At 41.5% G+C, this 15,525-nt stretch overlaps 1 protein-coding gene across 1 annotated transcript in view; it reads right to left on the minus strand.

Annotated features, from left to right (window-relative positions):
- Positions 1-14,799, minus strand: part of LOC108873107 (SLAIN motif-containing protein 1) — a 148,277-nt gene extending 133,478 nt beyond the window's left edge. Inside the window, exon 1 of the mRNA XM_051066088.1 lies at positions 14,708-14,799. The gene's annotated coding sequence lies outside the window, so the exon portion shown is untranslated. The remainder of the gene's footprint in view (positions 1-14,707) is intronic.
- Positions 14,800-15,525: the final 726 nt, after the last annotated feature.

Raw genomic sequence — 15,525 nt, forward strand, 5'->3', positions numbered from 1 at the left:
GGATGAAAAGTCATAAATACACTGTTAGTTCATTCATTACAGTGTGTAATGACTGCTGGATCAAATGATCGAGGGAACAAGGGATGAAAAAGAAGAATGAGAGTAAGAAAGGAAGAGAGGTGATATAAATGAAAGGACAAATGTGAGAGACAGAGGACATGAGGAAAGATACAAAGAAAAAAGAAAATGAACCCAGGATGGTACACCTGAAGAAACAAGGAAGGAAATAAAGAATTGAGGAAAGAAAAGGAAAAAGGAAAATAAACAAAAGAAGTAGGAGGGAGAGAAAAAAAAGAAAAGTGGGCCAAATTTAGAAAAAGAAAGGAAGGGAGGAAAACAAAAACAGACAGCAAAAACCACAGATAATGGGGGAAAAAGAAAAAAAGACAGGCTGTAAGGGAAGGAAAGGAGGGAGGGAGATAAATAAATGAAAGGGAGGAAAGAAAAAGAAAGCAACTATAAAGGAAGTAAAAGACAGAAGAAGGGAAAGACATAATGCAGGAAGGATGGACATGGACGGAGAAACAAATGAACCTGGGACTGCACATCTGGAAGACACAGATGGAGGAGAGAAGAAAAAGGAACTTAGGAAAGGGAAGAAGGAAGTAGGAGAGGAAGCTAAACTTTGAAGGTCAGAGAAAGATGGAAAGAAAGGAAAAGGGAAGATGTGGACAAAAAGGAGAGATCTGGACAATGATGAGAAAAAGAGAGAAAGGGGAAGAAGAGGGAAAAAGTAGTAAAACAAATTAAAAAAGGGGGAAAGCAGAAGCAATTAACCTGAAAAGTGAGAAATTAATAGGAGGAAAGAAGTGTGCACTTACTCAACTGTGCATCTACTCTAAACTACAAAAGTTAAAAAACTCAAACTAAAAAAAGAAAAGTAATCAAGCTAAAAGTATCTCGTGTGATGTATGTAAAGTTTAGGGCGTCGCTGCCAATTTACAGTTGTTGTACTTGCATGAGGACAGCCGGTCTGCCCAGAGCCTTACTTCAGCAGACAAAAGTGCTAACAGCAGATGAATTAAAGGTTACCAACAATATATGATGAATATCAGGCAAATACAAATTACCACAGGCTGAAGAATAATGAAGGTTTTTTGCCGCCGAGCCAGGGGCCAGTCAATAATTAGAGGTGGCGCGGTCGCTGTCGCCAGCTTTCTGCAGCCTCTGCGCTTTGTCTCAGCTTTAATTGCTCAGGTTAAGATGGCCGCCCACGTCCAGGGAAAAAAAAAGAAAGAAGTTAGTCTAAACTTGTTTAAAGACGAGCGGCGTCAAGATGCTTCTCATGAGAGGCTCAGATTCAACAGGACGCCCTTCAACAATGTTTTAAAGTTTCTTCATCTCCTCCGTTTCGTGTTTACTTGAAGTGAAGCATGAGGGACTTTGCTTTGATCCCCCCCGAAAAAATTAAAAACAGTCCCAACCGTGCACAGGGAAGAAAGAAAAAAGGAGGAAAGTGCCACGAGTGGTTGACAGTCGGTGCATATTGGTTGTTTTTTTCCAAGCAGGGAGACATAATCACACAAATAAGACATCAAAGATAGATTGAGAGTTAAAATATGCAGTTGAAAATTATTCAGATTGCTCTGGGATGGCAGGGAGAAAAATATTCCCTCAAAGTGTCCGACTGGATGAGATCAAAACTCTGATACCGTGAGACACATGCACGAATGAGAGAGGAAGCTTTCAGACATGTCCGGGCTTTTTTTTTTTTTTTGTGTTGGTTTCAGGGGCCTTGGCAGCTCCAGTATTTCATGTCGTGGTTCCCTTGACTGGAGGGGAATCCCTTTTTTTCTTGTTTTTCTGGTCACTGGCATGCAGCTCGCCAGTATGTCGCCTCACAATGTGAACTCTTGTGCCCTGCAGGTTGGCAGAGAAAAGCGACACACACACACACAGAAACTGGCTGCTGCCTGCGAGTCACAGCCAAACGCTGCACCTGCGTCATGTTTGCTGGCTCCTTTTGATCCGACCTCCTCTCCACCTGTACAGTAAATCCGGCAAAAATCTAACCTCAAAACACACACAGGTTCACGCCAGGAGGATGCATCAACTCTTGCGTCATGGAAATTTGTCTTTAGCAAAGGAAAGGAAAAAAGCTTTACAATGTCAGTGGGAGAAATGTATCTACTAGTTCATCTTTCTCTGCCTTTTTGAATTCAAAGTGCTCTCTTCACTTCAGGTTAGTCTGATCTTGGATTAATTACCTGAAACAAATTTGACTGATTAAAATTATCTTCAGTAAAACCACTGTACTTACAGTTCTTTTATGCAACATCAAGTGCATGCCAGTGCCTTATATTCACAATCAACTGACAATGAAACAGATAATCATATACTGCAATCACAATGGCTAAAGGTCCATAAACAAACAAATGAACCTCTCATTTTTGCCTGGCAGGATCAGAGGCACTAAATGCTGCTACAAGGGGACCAGCTTCAGAGGGATGATGGCAAAAGATAGAGACATGCTCAACAAATACTTCACTATTCCATTCATCAATTTCAAAAACAAGGACAATCCTAAAATGTGTTCTGTGACTGACCAGCAGCCAGTACAGTTAATTAATGAAGGTGTGTGCTCTCGTTATGAGTCTTGGTCAACACCTGCAGCGCTGGTGTTTTGAGTAATTAGCAATTAAACCAAATTAAAAAGATGTGATGAGTGTTCACAGTCTACTTCCAGAGAACAAACACACGACTCTGGCTAAATTCCTGAAGTGATAAAGAGAGAGGAAAGAGATTTCTATTGTGGGCTTCAAAATTTGAAACCAAAATGATTCTTATGTCTGATGTTTGACGCTGATGCAGCCTCCCTTTTCTCTAAATACAAATCTGACGCCGTTGGATGGAAGATGACTTGAATATATTGCTATAACCTGACTAAACCAGTCAGTGTTTCGCTGTTGGAGAGAAGCTTTGTGCCTCAGAAACAACAACGCTCTGTGAAAATGTTGAAGAAGCTGCAAGTTCAGTGATGTTAAGGGACAGAAAGTTTCTCTTTGTCTGAAAGCTCTCAAATGTGCCACAGAAAGCTGAGATTCAAAGCGAGGCCCATCTCTCCTAATTAACACTTTGAAAGATAAAAGCAGTTTATTAAATCAATCAGGATGATGGTTGTTTGTGAATCCCAGCAGATAAGGACATTTGCATATTAACTTTGCAGTTCTAACCTACATTTGAGGATCTTCTGAGATTGTGGCCGGCTTCAATGTAAATATTTTCCCCTCACTGCTACTGTACACGTTTTAAAGTTTCATCGCCCGGATTCTCTGGTGGATTTTCAACTCATTAAAAAATAAAGAGATGGATAAATAAGCAAACATATAACGTAAACAGACAAACAAATGAATAAACGAATACGGATATTATGGCACTGGAGAGGCTCTGCCAAAATTTGTGGCAACGACAGGGCAAAACAATCTGGATCTTAACGTGCTGTTAGATATTCCCAGTTCAAAACTAGGCTTTAAATGAACATGAAAGTAACAAATAGGCTTTAAAAGAGTATTATATGTGCCCTCCAGTTAATCTGGCACATACTAAAGAGCTGTTTCAATGTGTTCTGCCAAAAATTTACTTCCATGTGAATCATGCATTTTCTTGATAATGTTTTAAGTGAATTTAGACAGTACTGTGTTTACTGTTCATTATATGAACTCTTTGCAACTTTTGTAACTGCACTTTTACTGATGTTGGTTTTTAAGATCCTCGTGAATTCTGTAAATACATAGATTTGGATTCCCCTGCATCATGACACAAACAGCATCTTTCCTGTATTTGTCCCTAAAATGTCACAAACTCGTGTGGATCTTGAAGCTGTTGGTATTCAGTTTTTTTTCCAACAAATTCCCTGTAAACGGATGAATGAATTTACTGATCTGTCTGTCTAAATATATTTTATTACTCTGTGCAATAGAGCTCCATTGTTGCCCAAAAACTATTAAAAGCACATGAGTGAGCCTCACTGTTATACTGGGCGACATGTTCCTGTACTTTATTTTGGCTCCGTCCCACAAAATTATTATCATTTTTTTCAATTTGCTCAGGAATGAACGGTGGACGCCACTGCCTGATAGAGACCTAATGTGTAAGGAGATTTGCAAACTGGTAGCCTAATCCTCATTTGTGCTTCTTAAAGAAGACATTTGCTGAGGAACTGTCGTCTCAAAGCTCGTCAGCAATCAAACCTTCCTTGCATTCACAGCGATAACATTAGAGCATCAGTTGTGAGACAGAGACAGCCACAAAGAAATCAAAGCTCGCAGATATTGACCGGCCTCTCATACGGACACGGAGGAAGAAAGAAACAGCGGATCAATACCAGTCGTTGCTAATCCTGGTACCTACACAACAGCGTCATTGTGTTTCGATGGGTGGGCCAAAGCTTTGGAAGAAATCACCCCACACAAAGGGTCCTGTCGCCATTCTTCGCCTCTCGAAAGGGTCACGCATGCCGTTGACTGCCACACCACTCAATACTCGACTTTAGTGAAGTGATGAAAGGATTGTGTTTGAGCTGCAGATGACCTGACGCGCATGAATCCTCAAGCTGTAATCAGTCCAATCTGCATTCACATGGACAAGAGGCGCAGATCTGAGAGCAGCTATCATCGTCTCATCACCAGCAGAGAATAGGTGAAGCAGTATTCCAGGGGAGAATAAAAAAGGAAGTTACTTTAACGACTCCCATGGCTTTTAATTGCAGAGGCTTGGATATTAGTTCAAAACCGCTCACTTCATGCTTGGGAACACAGTGCCATGGTGCCTGCGCCCTCACCCAACACTTGTTTTATCTGCTTGGAGATTGAACTCACTTCACAGTAAAGAGAGGCCAATTAGGGTGCAAAGGGATTAAAAACACAGGAAAAAAGCTTTTCCATTCCTCCACTTTTGTAGTGGAGGACAGGCTATAGGATGAATGTACAAGAGGGGAAGAAAGCTCAGCACTTTATGATCGTGAAATTAAAGAGAAAAACGAAGGCGTGAGGTTATTTCCTGCCAGATGTCCCTCGAGAGGAAAAAAGTCCACCTTGTATTACCGTTGGATGTCATTAATCTGTGATGTTCACAGCATTCAGGCAGTTATTTTGTGATTTGGGGGAGGGAAGGTACTGTTTCAGGTTAAAACTCCTTCTCCGTATCACATTAGTGGAGTATCACATTTATCAAAATGACTTTCTCCCTGTTGCTTTTGTGAAACATTTTTGGCTGATCTAAACCTCCAACCTCTCATATAGATTGGGCCCTCACAGACCTCAGTCATATGTACAGTATGTAGTGTGTCATGTCAAGTCTGAAAGGCCATTGGTCCACGAGGGGACAAAATGAGAAGAGACTTGAAACCTCAGTGATTTCCATGGCTATTAATGCTTTCTTAATTCTAATGGTTCTAAATAGTACAGCCACTGATAATTTTATAAAAGATGGTTAATATGTGCTGTAAAAAAAGTTACCTCTGATTCACTTAAAGCCCATCACATTTATGTTGTTATGAATTATGATCCTCTGAGCAAAGTCTTTTCATGTCCACATGTTAATTTGTTGAATTTGGACAGACTTTAGACTTTAGACTTTAGATTTATTCAAAACAGTGCAGAGCCCAAAACTCTGCACAGTCCAGACATCCTGTATCTATCCTTATGTATCACTGTTGAACTGCTTCTTCTTCTTTTAAAAATACCTGGGCATGTTGTGAATGTTTCACCAGTTATTTACAGACAATGCTAAATGAGCCATAAATCACAAGCAGCTTTTTACAGCAGTGTTTTAGGGTGAATTTCTCCGTTTATAAGTGCAAATAATAATTCTGTAGCGCTGTTAAAGCATGCAGGGTAATGCAGAGAGAGATCAGTGCTGTGCTTTGCTGTTTATTTCCTTCAAATAAACAAGCTGAGAGCTTCAGATCCACAGACCTGACCATTTATCCGTCTCTCTGAGTGGAAGCTAGACTCTGACTTCCTCTAATAAAATGATTACCAATCTCTGGTAGTGGTTCACCTCAGATGCACTGTCCCCAGGAGATGTCCAAGGGATGCTATTAACCAGGGAGAAGGGGGTGGGGGAGATGTAGAGGGGGAGGGCGGGCTTCCCCCAGCGAGGAGTGTCTTTAACATAAGTGGAGATGAGCGTAACCGGATGGTGGAGGCAAAGGGGTTTCCCCAGGAATGGTGGACAGCGGCAGGAAATCGATGCATTGTTTGTTTATTGGTCTGACCTCCAAACCTCTGCAGCTCTACATCTGTCAAACCCACCCCCACCCCTCTCTCTTCCTTCTTCCTCTCTTCCCTTCTGATTTTCTCTCCTCCTGTCCTATTTTCTCATCAGTCTCATTCCAACAAACTAGTGCATAATAATATCCAAGGACCTTTGAAAGTTTCAGACAAATGAATGACCATTTATTTCCTTACATGCATCCTGTGCAATTAAATTAGGAGTTTGCTGTCCTCTCTGACTGCCATCTGCAGAGATAAATACTTTAAAGCACACTTCTATATAGTTGGGAGACAGTCAAAATCAGCAGGAGAGGCAGGGAGATCCTGACTTTTACTTCCTGGTAAAGGTACATTTTGAGTGGTTGAGATAGGTTGTGCTGTACTATTAGAGTTACTGGCTATTTGTGGATAGTCAACTTTAAATAATTTTCTGTTGATGTCTTTGATACTCGCCCTCAAAATGGTGCATAATTGGGTTTATTCCATCATCTATTTGTATTGTCTAGTTGTGTAGTTAGCATGAGCAGTGACCTACAGAAACTGTAGACGGTTTGATTAACAAGTGATAATCTGGATATGAAAAACAAGGATGAGATGGATCAGTGCAGCTTTTGATTATATTTCACTCTATAAAGAAACAAATATAAGTGGCACCTTTTTCACATGCTGGATGGCTCGATTTGGAGGTCAAATCTGTGCAGTTTCATCACCGCCAAAGGAAGAAAGAAGAAAAAGGAGAGAGGACCTTCCTTTCACTTCTGTATACACAGGGAGAAAAACTTCCAAGATCCAGATATCCGCGACAAAAAGGTCACCCGAATCTTACCACTCTTAGTGATGCTAATGGGGCCTAATTTGAAATGGAATTTTATTCACATCTTGAAATCCAACAATGAGATTTCATTCAGATGTAGCAGTCACTTTTTACTTGCTTTAATGATAAGTAGGTCCGAATGCAGGGAGAGGAAAAAAAGAAAGGGGGGAAAAAAAAAGATCCCCAAGGTGCTTTGACTCTGTTCTTTTATTAATGACTTGAGCCCTTTTGTGACCGCCGCAGAATCGTTTGATGAATCATTATCGTGGAGAAAATCATCACGACTGATCATATTAAGGGGGGAACGCAGTTGTTTTGCAAGGCCTCCTCTCTTGTCCATTGTGAATTATTGTCATTATCATTAGCATGAAATGAATTCTGGCCTTTCAAAAGGGGAACACAGCTATGAGTTAATGTATATTCATTCGTTGTCGGGCCACAGGCTTGTTTTGTCTGTTATTGTAGCTGCTGTGCGATGCTTTGAACCCGCCTCCGTACGGGAACGCTGATAAGTGCACCCGGGCACACATCAACCTTGTTTACATTAATGTCTGCAGACTGTTGCAGGTCGACTCACGATCCATATCAATTGTGCGCCGGTGAATAAATTCTGCCGACGAGACATCAATGAGGGCTGGATCTGTATTATAGCAACATAAACAATATATTTCTGTGTGTCTACTGCCACTGAGGGCATAACAGAGCTATATTTACTCAGATTTCTAACATGGATCCATATGATGGGCTGCACGGCGAGTTCAGGGGTTTACATTCCTCTCTGTTGGTTTTAATGTCACTCCAACAGTAATATGCCTGGTCTCCTGGCATCGGGGACATTTGGGGGACACAGAGCCCAATCGAGAGCAGCATCTGCAGCCTGCTGACTGAACAGGGCTCCCTCCAGCGCTACCTGAGCCCTGGCTGGGCCAGAAGCCATGAGGGGGGGGGGGGTGGCCATGATCTGATTTATCCTCAGGCCGGAGACTACAAATGAGTACAGACAGCTTTTTCATAGCCAAAAGACACATTTGCATCCATGTGTGTGTTTGTGGATGTGTGTGTGATCGGGAAAGAGGGATGGGGGGGTGTCACAAGATAGAGCGTAGTTTCATAAACAGCTCGGTTTCAGCGATGAAAGGCTGACATAAAAATATGGAGTATAAATTGTTGCATGCGTGAATATACAGTGATATGTTTTTTTTATTCTTAAGTTATTTATGTTTCTGCACCACAAACTGCAGCACAGTCATGTAATGGGATGTATAAAATAATTCAGATTTTCATAAGACGGCCTCTACGTTTTTAGAAACACATAACTGGAATCACCAAATGCTTTAAAGTTGCTATTTTACAGTCATTAAGCATGGGTATGTAATGTTTAGGATTTAATGTTACACCTCATAAGTGTGTACCTCTGAACTGAGGAGCTCGTTATTGCTCTTGGATAAAAGCTTTCATAACTCCAGCTCTGCTCTTTCTTGCAGCAAAAATCTCAATCTTATCAACTCATTCTTGTCTCAAAGTGAGTCCTGAAACTTTTTTTTTAAACAATTGAAAAAGGTGGAGTCAGCGGAGTAAGAATATTTACATTTATTTTAACACAAGACCAAATGCTGCTGTTTACTTCCCTCTGCATATCAGTTTTGTATCTATTCATACAGATATATATGTTGTATTTATATCTGTACATCAAGAATTACATCTTACTGGTATTTTTCAGTTTTGCATTATGATATAAAACTCTCTTAAACCAAGAAAGTCATTTACAAATAAAACTACTTGAAGAAGAGAGGAAAAGAGGTTTTGCAGAGGTTGACACAGGACTTTCTGGAGTGTTCAAACCATGTGTTCACCATAACAGGATGTGATAAGAACAGTAGCTGTTTTTATTCTTGACAAGCTTGTTATCCAATGGGAGCAGCATAAGGAGCATCTGGTATATTTTCAGCAGCATCAAATAACTAAAATGATGTAAGCTCAGTCCCTCAAAACATCATAGTGAAATGTTTGTTTTTTGTTTTGTCATAATTAACCAAAAAAGTATGTATTAACATGAGTGTTGCCTTAAAAAGAACCACCATGAAGGTATTTTATCACGTCATGTATCTAGTTCTTGTTTCAGAGAAACAAAACAATTAGTGAACAGAAAAATTCTGTTAACTCCTCGGCCACATTTCCAACATTTATGGACTGAAGGTGAAGTCAGGCTGCAGACCTGAGAGCGCTGAACTTTCCAGTAATTATTCAGCACTTGGGTCAGCTCTGGACAATATGTTAGCCATCTGCCGGCATCTGTGCTTTCTCCCACTAATAGACTGAACTCCCCCCACCTCCCCACCTTCCCTGCACACCGCCACATACTACCCCCCTTGCACCGGGCCACCACCACCACTAAAGCCCTGGAGCTAGCAGAGACGGGGGTGAAGCGCTAAGCAGGTCACATGTTGTCTTTCAGCCATATTTGGGTCAGGCCTTTGGCACTGGATGAGGGGAAGCTTAATGCACGGAGGCAATGGGTTATAATCCTCCCTCCAACACACACACATGCACTGTATGTTGGCCACACACACACAGACATGTAGATGAATAAACAGACATACACATACTGTACTCATATGACTTTCCAGGATGCTATTTTGCCTTACAGGGCGCGAAATTCCTCATTTTTTCCGACTTCTCCTAATTGAGGAGTCATCTAATTTCCCAGAAAGGTGCTGAATGCTTGAAATTCAAACTTCAACATCCAGGATTGTATACTGGCACAAAACGGCAGCTTTAGCAGAGCATATGTTGCATGGAACATATGTTTGGAGCATATGTTTAACGCCAGAGGAAAGAGGGCTTGCACATGCTGAGGATCACAGGTAGACGCGATCTTAAATACAGAGCAAAGAGACCATTGTAAGTGAAATCAGAGCAGGAAAAAAACGTCTGTGTTCATCTAGTTCTTGTGTTAAAAAGTCAGAACTTTCCTGAGCTGTGAGGCCAAACAGTCACATCTAATATTTTGGGAAATGTATGCAAAACCGGACCGCCAAATTTGCCCCTTCCATTAAGATTAGGACACGGCACATATATCTTGGTGGCCGTGAACGGCTGGAAATGTGTAAATGTAATACAAAAAGTAAAAATATGGAAAAATAAACTTTCTTTTATCAGGAATTCATTAGGAGAAAACTCAGGGCGTTGTATGTTTTTTTGATGGTGTGTGAAGTTCTGGGGGAAGAGGCTGAGTGCGCGGGTATGAAATGTGATCAAATTTCAAATACATTCACAGTCGTGGCAATTTGTACATTTGCATCAAACTTCTGGCGGACGTCTGACAGTAAATGGGATGAGGTTCGACACATTTGCTGCTGCATTTTGGCCTCCTCATCAGCACCGCCTGGCTGCTGCAGTCAAAAAGAGCGCCTAATGAAGAAAACACTTACATTCCGAAAACAAAATTAGATGATGTGATGAATGGGTGGATGGCACAGTGGAACAGAAAATCACCAAAACAAGAGGGCGAGACGCCTCAAAGGTCACAAGTGATCAAAGAGAAATTTAACCCTATCAGGAAAAGTGGTTGGATGGCGACCAGAAATGCTGCCATGGTGGTTTTCACCTCGGTCTGCAACACTCATCACCAGGTTCTAGACATTCATACCTCCCCATACAGCAGTCTAGTCTCCTTAAAGAGTTTCCACCATGAAAAGTGAGACACTTATGATGTCTTGAACGGTGACACATTTGCACTTTTCTCCTTCCTCTTTGCAATCACACTAATTGCTTTCACATATGACTTTTGGCATTCTTTCCTGCACAGAAAACCTTTAGTGTGATTCTTATCTCAAAGTGCAGTCAGACAGGCGTCAGATTTGGCTTTTTGAAGCTGCGACGTTATGACTTCATTGTGGTTTAGAGCTGCACAGAGTCTCAAAAAGCACTAATATCAATGACATTGAAATTTAGGGACAGATGCATTGGCTGCAACTTGGCAGGGTGATAAATTAAAGGATAAATCTGAGATGTACTGAATGCAAGTACAGGACACAAACACTAACTTAACGGTTTGATGATCATGATGTGAATCATATGCTATGGCCTTCACAGTCACACCTGTGAGAGATTATGGAGAAACGTACCAGACTGCTCTCCACCGCCATCACCAAAACACCAGATGAGGGAATATATTTGAGAAGAACAACATTAAGTCTGTGGGAGAGTCACTACCCTCTGATATGACCCACAGGAGCATCTCCTGAAATAGCACCCCTTCAGCTGCTACCGTACTGCGCTGTCATGGTTACAATAATAAGCTAAGCTTATGGAGCAGTCACAGTTTGGGAGGGTTTATCCACAAAAGCCACTTGGTTTAGAATCAACAAATGAACAGAAAAACCTGATGAACAACTTTAATTTGCCACAGTATGTATCAGAAAAGTGTCACTAAAAAATCCAACATCTGCAGGTGGTGATGAATTTGCTGCTTGTGACCACGATGGTCACATTGAGTACAAGGTAATGAGGTCAAAGGTCATGCTAGGTGCACACACATTCAGTTTTATGTAGTCAGGTGTACAGAGATTTCAGGCAAAATCTCAGACTGAGGAATATCACCTATGTGTTACTCACAGCCCTCTCTGTCCTTATATATCTGCATGCATATAAAGAAAGAAAAGAAAAATGGTGAACGGGCAAAGCTGTGCATATCATCAAAAAAAAAAAAGAAAAAAGAAGAAGCACTACGTGTCCAGGAAGTTCAAAAACTTCTCCCCTCCTCCTTTCACCTCCACTCTTTTCATTCCTTTTCATTCCCCTCTCCTTAGCACATTCAAATGTGCAGGTTTGTTTTGGGGATAAAGTCCTCGGCTTTGATCAGCGCTAATTAGACAGCCTCTGCTTTCGTTCGCTACCTATTAGGGCTGGGTAGGTTATCGCCATCCTAATCTCTGGCCGGTAGCCAGGCGAGGGTGCTGCGATCCTGAAGGAGCCCCCTCAAAGCCGTCTAAGGTGAGGAGGAAGCGTGATGAAAGGGCCGTCTCCTTTCAGCACAGATCAATACGCTTCTCTCCTTTGCCTATGGGGGATCAAGAGTTTGAAACACAAAGGGGGTTTTTGCATAAAGATCCAAACAATGGTTCACAAGACATTTTTTCTCTCTCACTCCCCTGCTTTATGCTTTATACTTTCTCTCTTGCACTTTTTTCTGCCTTCCCTTCAACTTTCCTCTCCTGGAAGGAGAAGGAGTTGGGCTACTTAATGAAGCTGGAAATTTGGATTTTAGAGGTTCAAAACGCCTGCAGGAGGCAAACAAACCAAAGTTGCAGTAATTTCTTTTTGAGTGTGTTTTGGCCTTTACTTGCTGGATGGTGGAATATGTTGCTCTGTATGTTGCTCAAATGTAAGGATTCACTTACAGACTCTCAAATGTTGTTCAAAGTAAACAAATGTCAGTGCTCTGCCAGACGTGCATCGTACATTGAGATAAACAAACTTATTATTCTCCGATATTATGTAATGCTCCTTTAATACTCCACAGTATAGATGGAAGCATTTAATCCTGCACTATTTGTTTCATACCTCAAGCATGCATAAGGAAAGCCCGGTGAGGCACTTCTAGTTTGTTTGGTCAGTTTAGCCTAAACAACCGATTAAGGATTAAAAGAAATGTATAATCCACAGAGTATACAGTTACAGCGTTTCAGTCTATTTATGAGCAAGTTAAACACATTGAGATACTTTGTTTCAATATGCTTGATTGTCTGAGCTAAACTTGACTCAAGCACTTTTTCCATCTGACTGAGGCAGTGATTCATGAACCCCTGTGGTCCACCAAAATTAAAACAAATGGACCGTTTTGGATTGTTACACCCTGGTTTGACATAAAGTTTCAGCAGTTTTTCCCATTGTGTTGGACTGAGCAAACTAAGACAGCATGTATTAGAGATGCACCGATCTATATTTTTGCAGTAACAATGGAAAAAATAACCCTGTCTGACTTTGTCAATTCCTCACAACTCTGCAGTTGCTACAGCGTCAGCTCTGCAGGGCATTTTAGCATCTTTCAGCTCATTGTTTTCACACTGCAGCCAGCAACGTTACCGTTTTGGTTTAGTCTCACTCCTTCTAGCTGCAGCAGGATGTTGTTTTCAACTGAAAGGCTCTAAGTCCCACCACACTAAAGTGCAGGAAGAAAAAGTCAGTGACTAGCAACCAAAACAGAGTTAAAAGAGAGTGAAAGTGGACTTCAGTGAGTCCAGAGTCCAGAGACACAACTCCAGATGGATGCAAGTATGTTTAACTAGGCAACTGGTTGTGAACATGTAAGCCATAGCAACTTTATAAAGTAATGTTTTGTCAGCAGTGTGTTTCTGATGTTCTGATTTCCATGGAACATGGAACGTGTGTATGAATGTGTATTCAGTATGTTGTGTGGTTTTATCTGAAATGGTGTTTAATTGGAAAAAAGTAGAGACATGATGTGTTGTATAATTCACCTAATGTGCAGTCTTTTTTTTCCTTTTGGTGGTAAGACTAGTCACTTCGCTGCTTCCTCCACTATTTTCACCGTGATTATGTGACCCCTTTTTGCAAGTAATTTCCCCTGGATTAGAAAAACAATCAATCCAATCAAGACTAAGAGAGGAGGGGAGGAAAAAAAGGGAGATTTGAGAGGAAATCTCTCCAGAAGTTGTTGGGCGTTGCGGGAGAAGAGAAGAAGGAGCAATCTAGAGGGCTGGCGTATATTTTCCTCTCAAGTAATTCATTTATGTCTTCAAAACTCTTTCAGAGACCAGAGTTACTGTGCCTTTGTTGTACTTTAAAAAGCTTAGCCGGTCTCTATGAAGAGAAGCAATGAGAGCACTTTAGAAAAAGCTACAAAGGGAACGGACGGGTGGAGGAAGAAAGAAAAAGTGAATGGCACCACTGATAAAGTTGAGCAAATTAAGTCATTGACCTGCGGTGGAGATTAATAGCAAACAAGGTGCCCCAGCTTCACAAGTAATGAATATTCTTCAAACGGCGTGCAGGGGGAATGGGGGGGTGGTAGATAGGGCTGGCTTGATGCGGATGACATTGAAAGTTGCGGAGAACAGAAAAATTCTGTCATTTTTCATTTGTATGCAAATTTGCCTGTTACACAAATTAACCCCTGAACCCTGGTGTCAGTCCTCATCTTGGGTGGAAGCCGGCCCCCTGCCGGGGCCCCGCGGCCGCTGTTCCCACCCACACTTCCCCTCTTAGGTCAGCAGCAGCTTTAAACCGGGTTCCAGAGGGAAAGTTATGAGCCGCAGCTCCGCCCTTTTTGTTTACTGCTCCTATTTAGCGGTGAGATGACCTCATGAAGAGAGAATCTGACACCACAACGTCCTGTTTAATCCCATCAGCAGCTAATGTGTCCAACAACAACCATGACACCATCACTTTGAAGTGTTGAGTAAAGGACAGATACTGATATTTTGTATGATTTACAGCCACTGATATCTGATTAGCTTTGTCTGAAGTATTACTGGAAAATCTCAGCAATAATTAAAATGCTGTTGTTTGTAACCATCAGATTAGCCATAGTATACCAGCCATACATTGGTCTAACTGAACCACTAAAGGTCAGTTTCATTTCCATCCTCTTCTGCTGTTCCTGTCACCAGGCTGGCATGATTAAAATGCAAAATGCTGGCTGTGCAGCACCCACCTTGGCTGAAGCTGCCGGAGCTAATCACTCCCCGTTGCTTTAAGGTGGACCTCCGGGACAGAGAGCAAATCCTGCTTCACTCTGCAGCTGCTGACTTCACAGCATCTCCCTGCAAATGGAAATACCTCTCAGTTCAAGTCAAGTGGGCAGAATAACACAAGTGTAAAACATTGCTTCTACCAGTGATGCCTTAACTTCTCACTTTAAATTGGCTGAACAATCCAATACAAAAGAAGTGCATTTAAAATGTGACCAGTGCAGTTGCTGCCATACCAATATACAGAAACACTTGGCTGCTTTAACGGTCTCTTTAGGTGCCTGTATCTTTAAATAAACTATATAATGCCTGTCTACGTGTGCTGCTGTGTTCAGTTTATCAGTGCAAAGTAAAGAATATTAGGTCATAGATAAACAAATAAGCTTTTATCTGTGAGTTACTGCAACGCAAAAGTTGGAAAAAGCAGAGTGTGGGTGCTTTTGGGATTGATTTTTGTATATTGATCCATATGGGAATGAAATCAGAGAAGCAAAGTGTTTTTTTGATATGATGCAAAGAGGTGGAAAATGTCATAAATGCATTGAACCGATTGTATTCATCAGCTAATTCTGAGGCCGAGCCCTGCTCTTACATCTGTGTGTTTATCACAGTGTTGGTAAAAGTGCAGCTCTGTCTCTGTCCCTCTGCGTGTCAGGAAGGAGGAGGCAGCCCTAAACAAATTTCACCATCTGCGGAGGAAGGTGGCAGCCGCGCGGTGATTGACCCCTTTAATTGATGCGGCTTTAATTATGATAATCGCCTGCCAGAGTTGCTGTTGTTT

This window comes from Lates calcarifer, linkage group LG7_2 (assembly GCF_001640805.2).
Source record: "Lates calcarifer isolate ASB-BC8 linkage group LG7_2, TLL_Latcal_v3, whole genome shotgun sequence".
NCBI lineage: Eukaryota > Metazoa > Chordata > Actinopteri > Centropomidae > Lates > Lates calcarifer.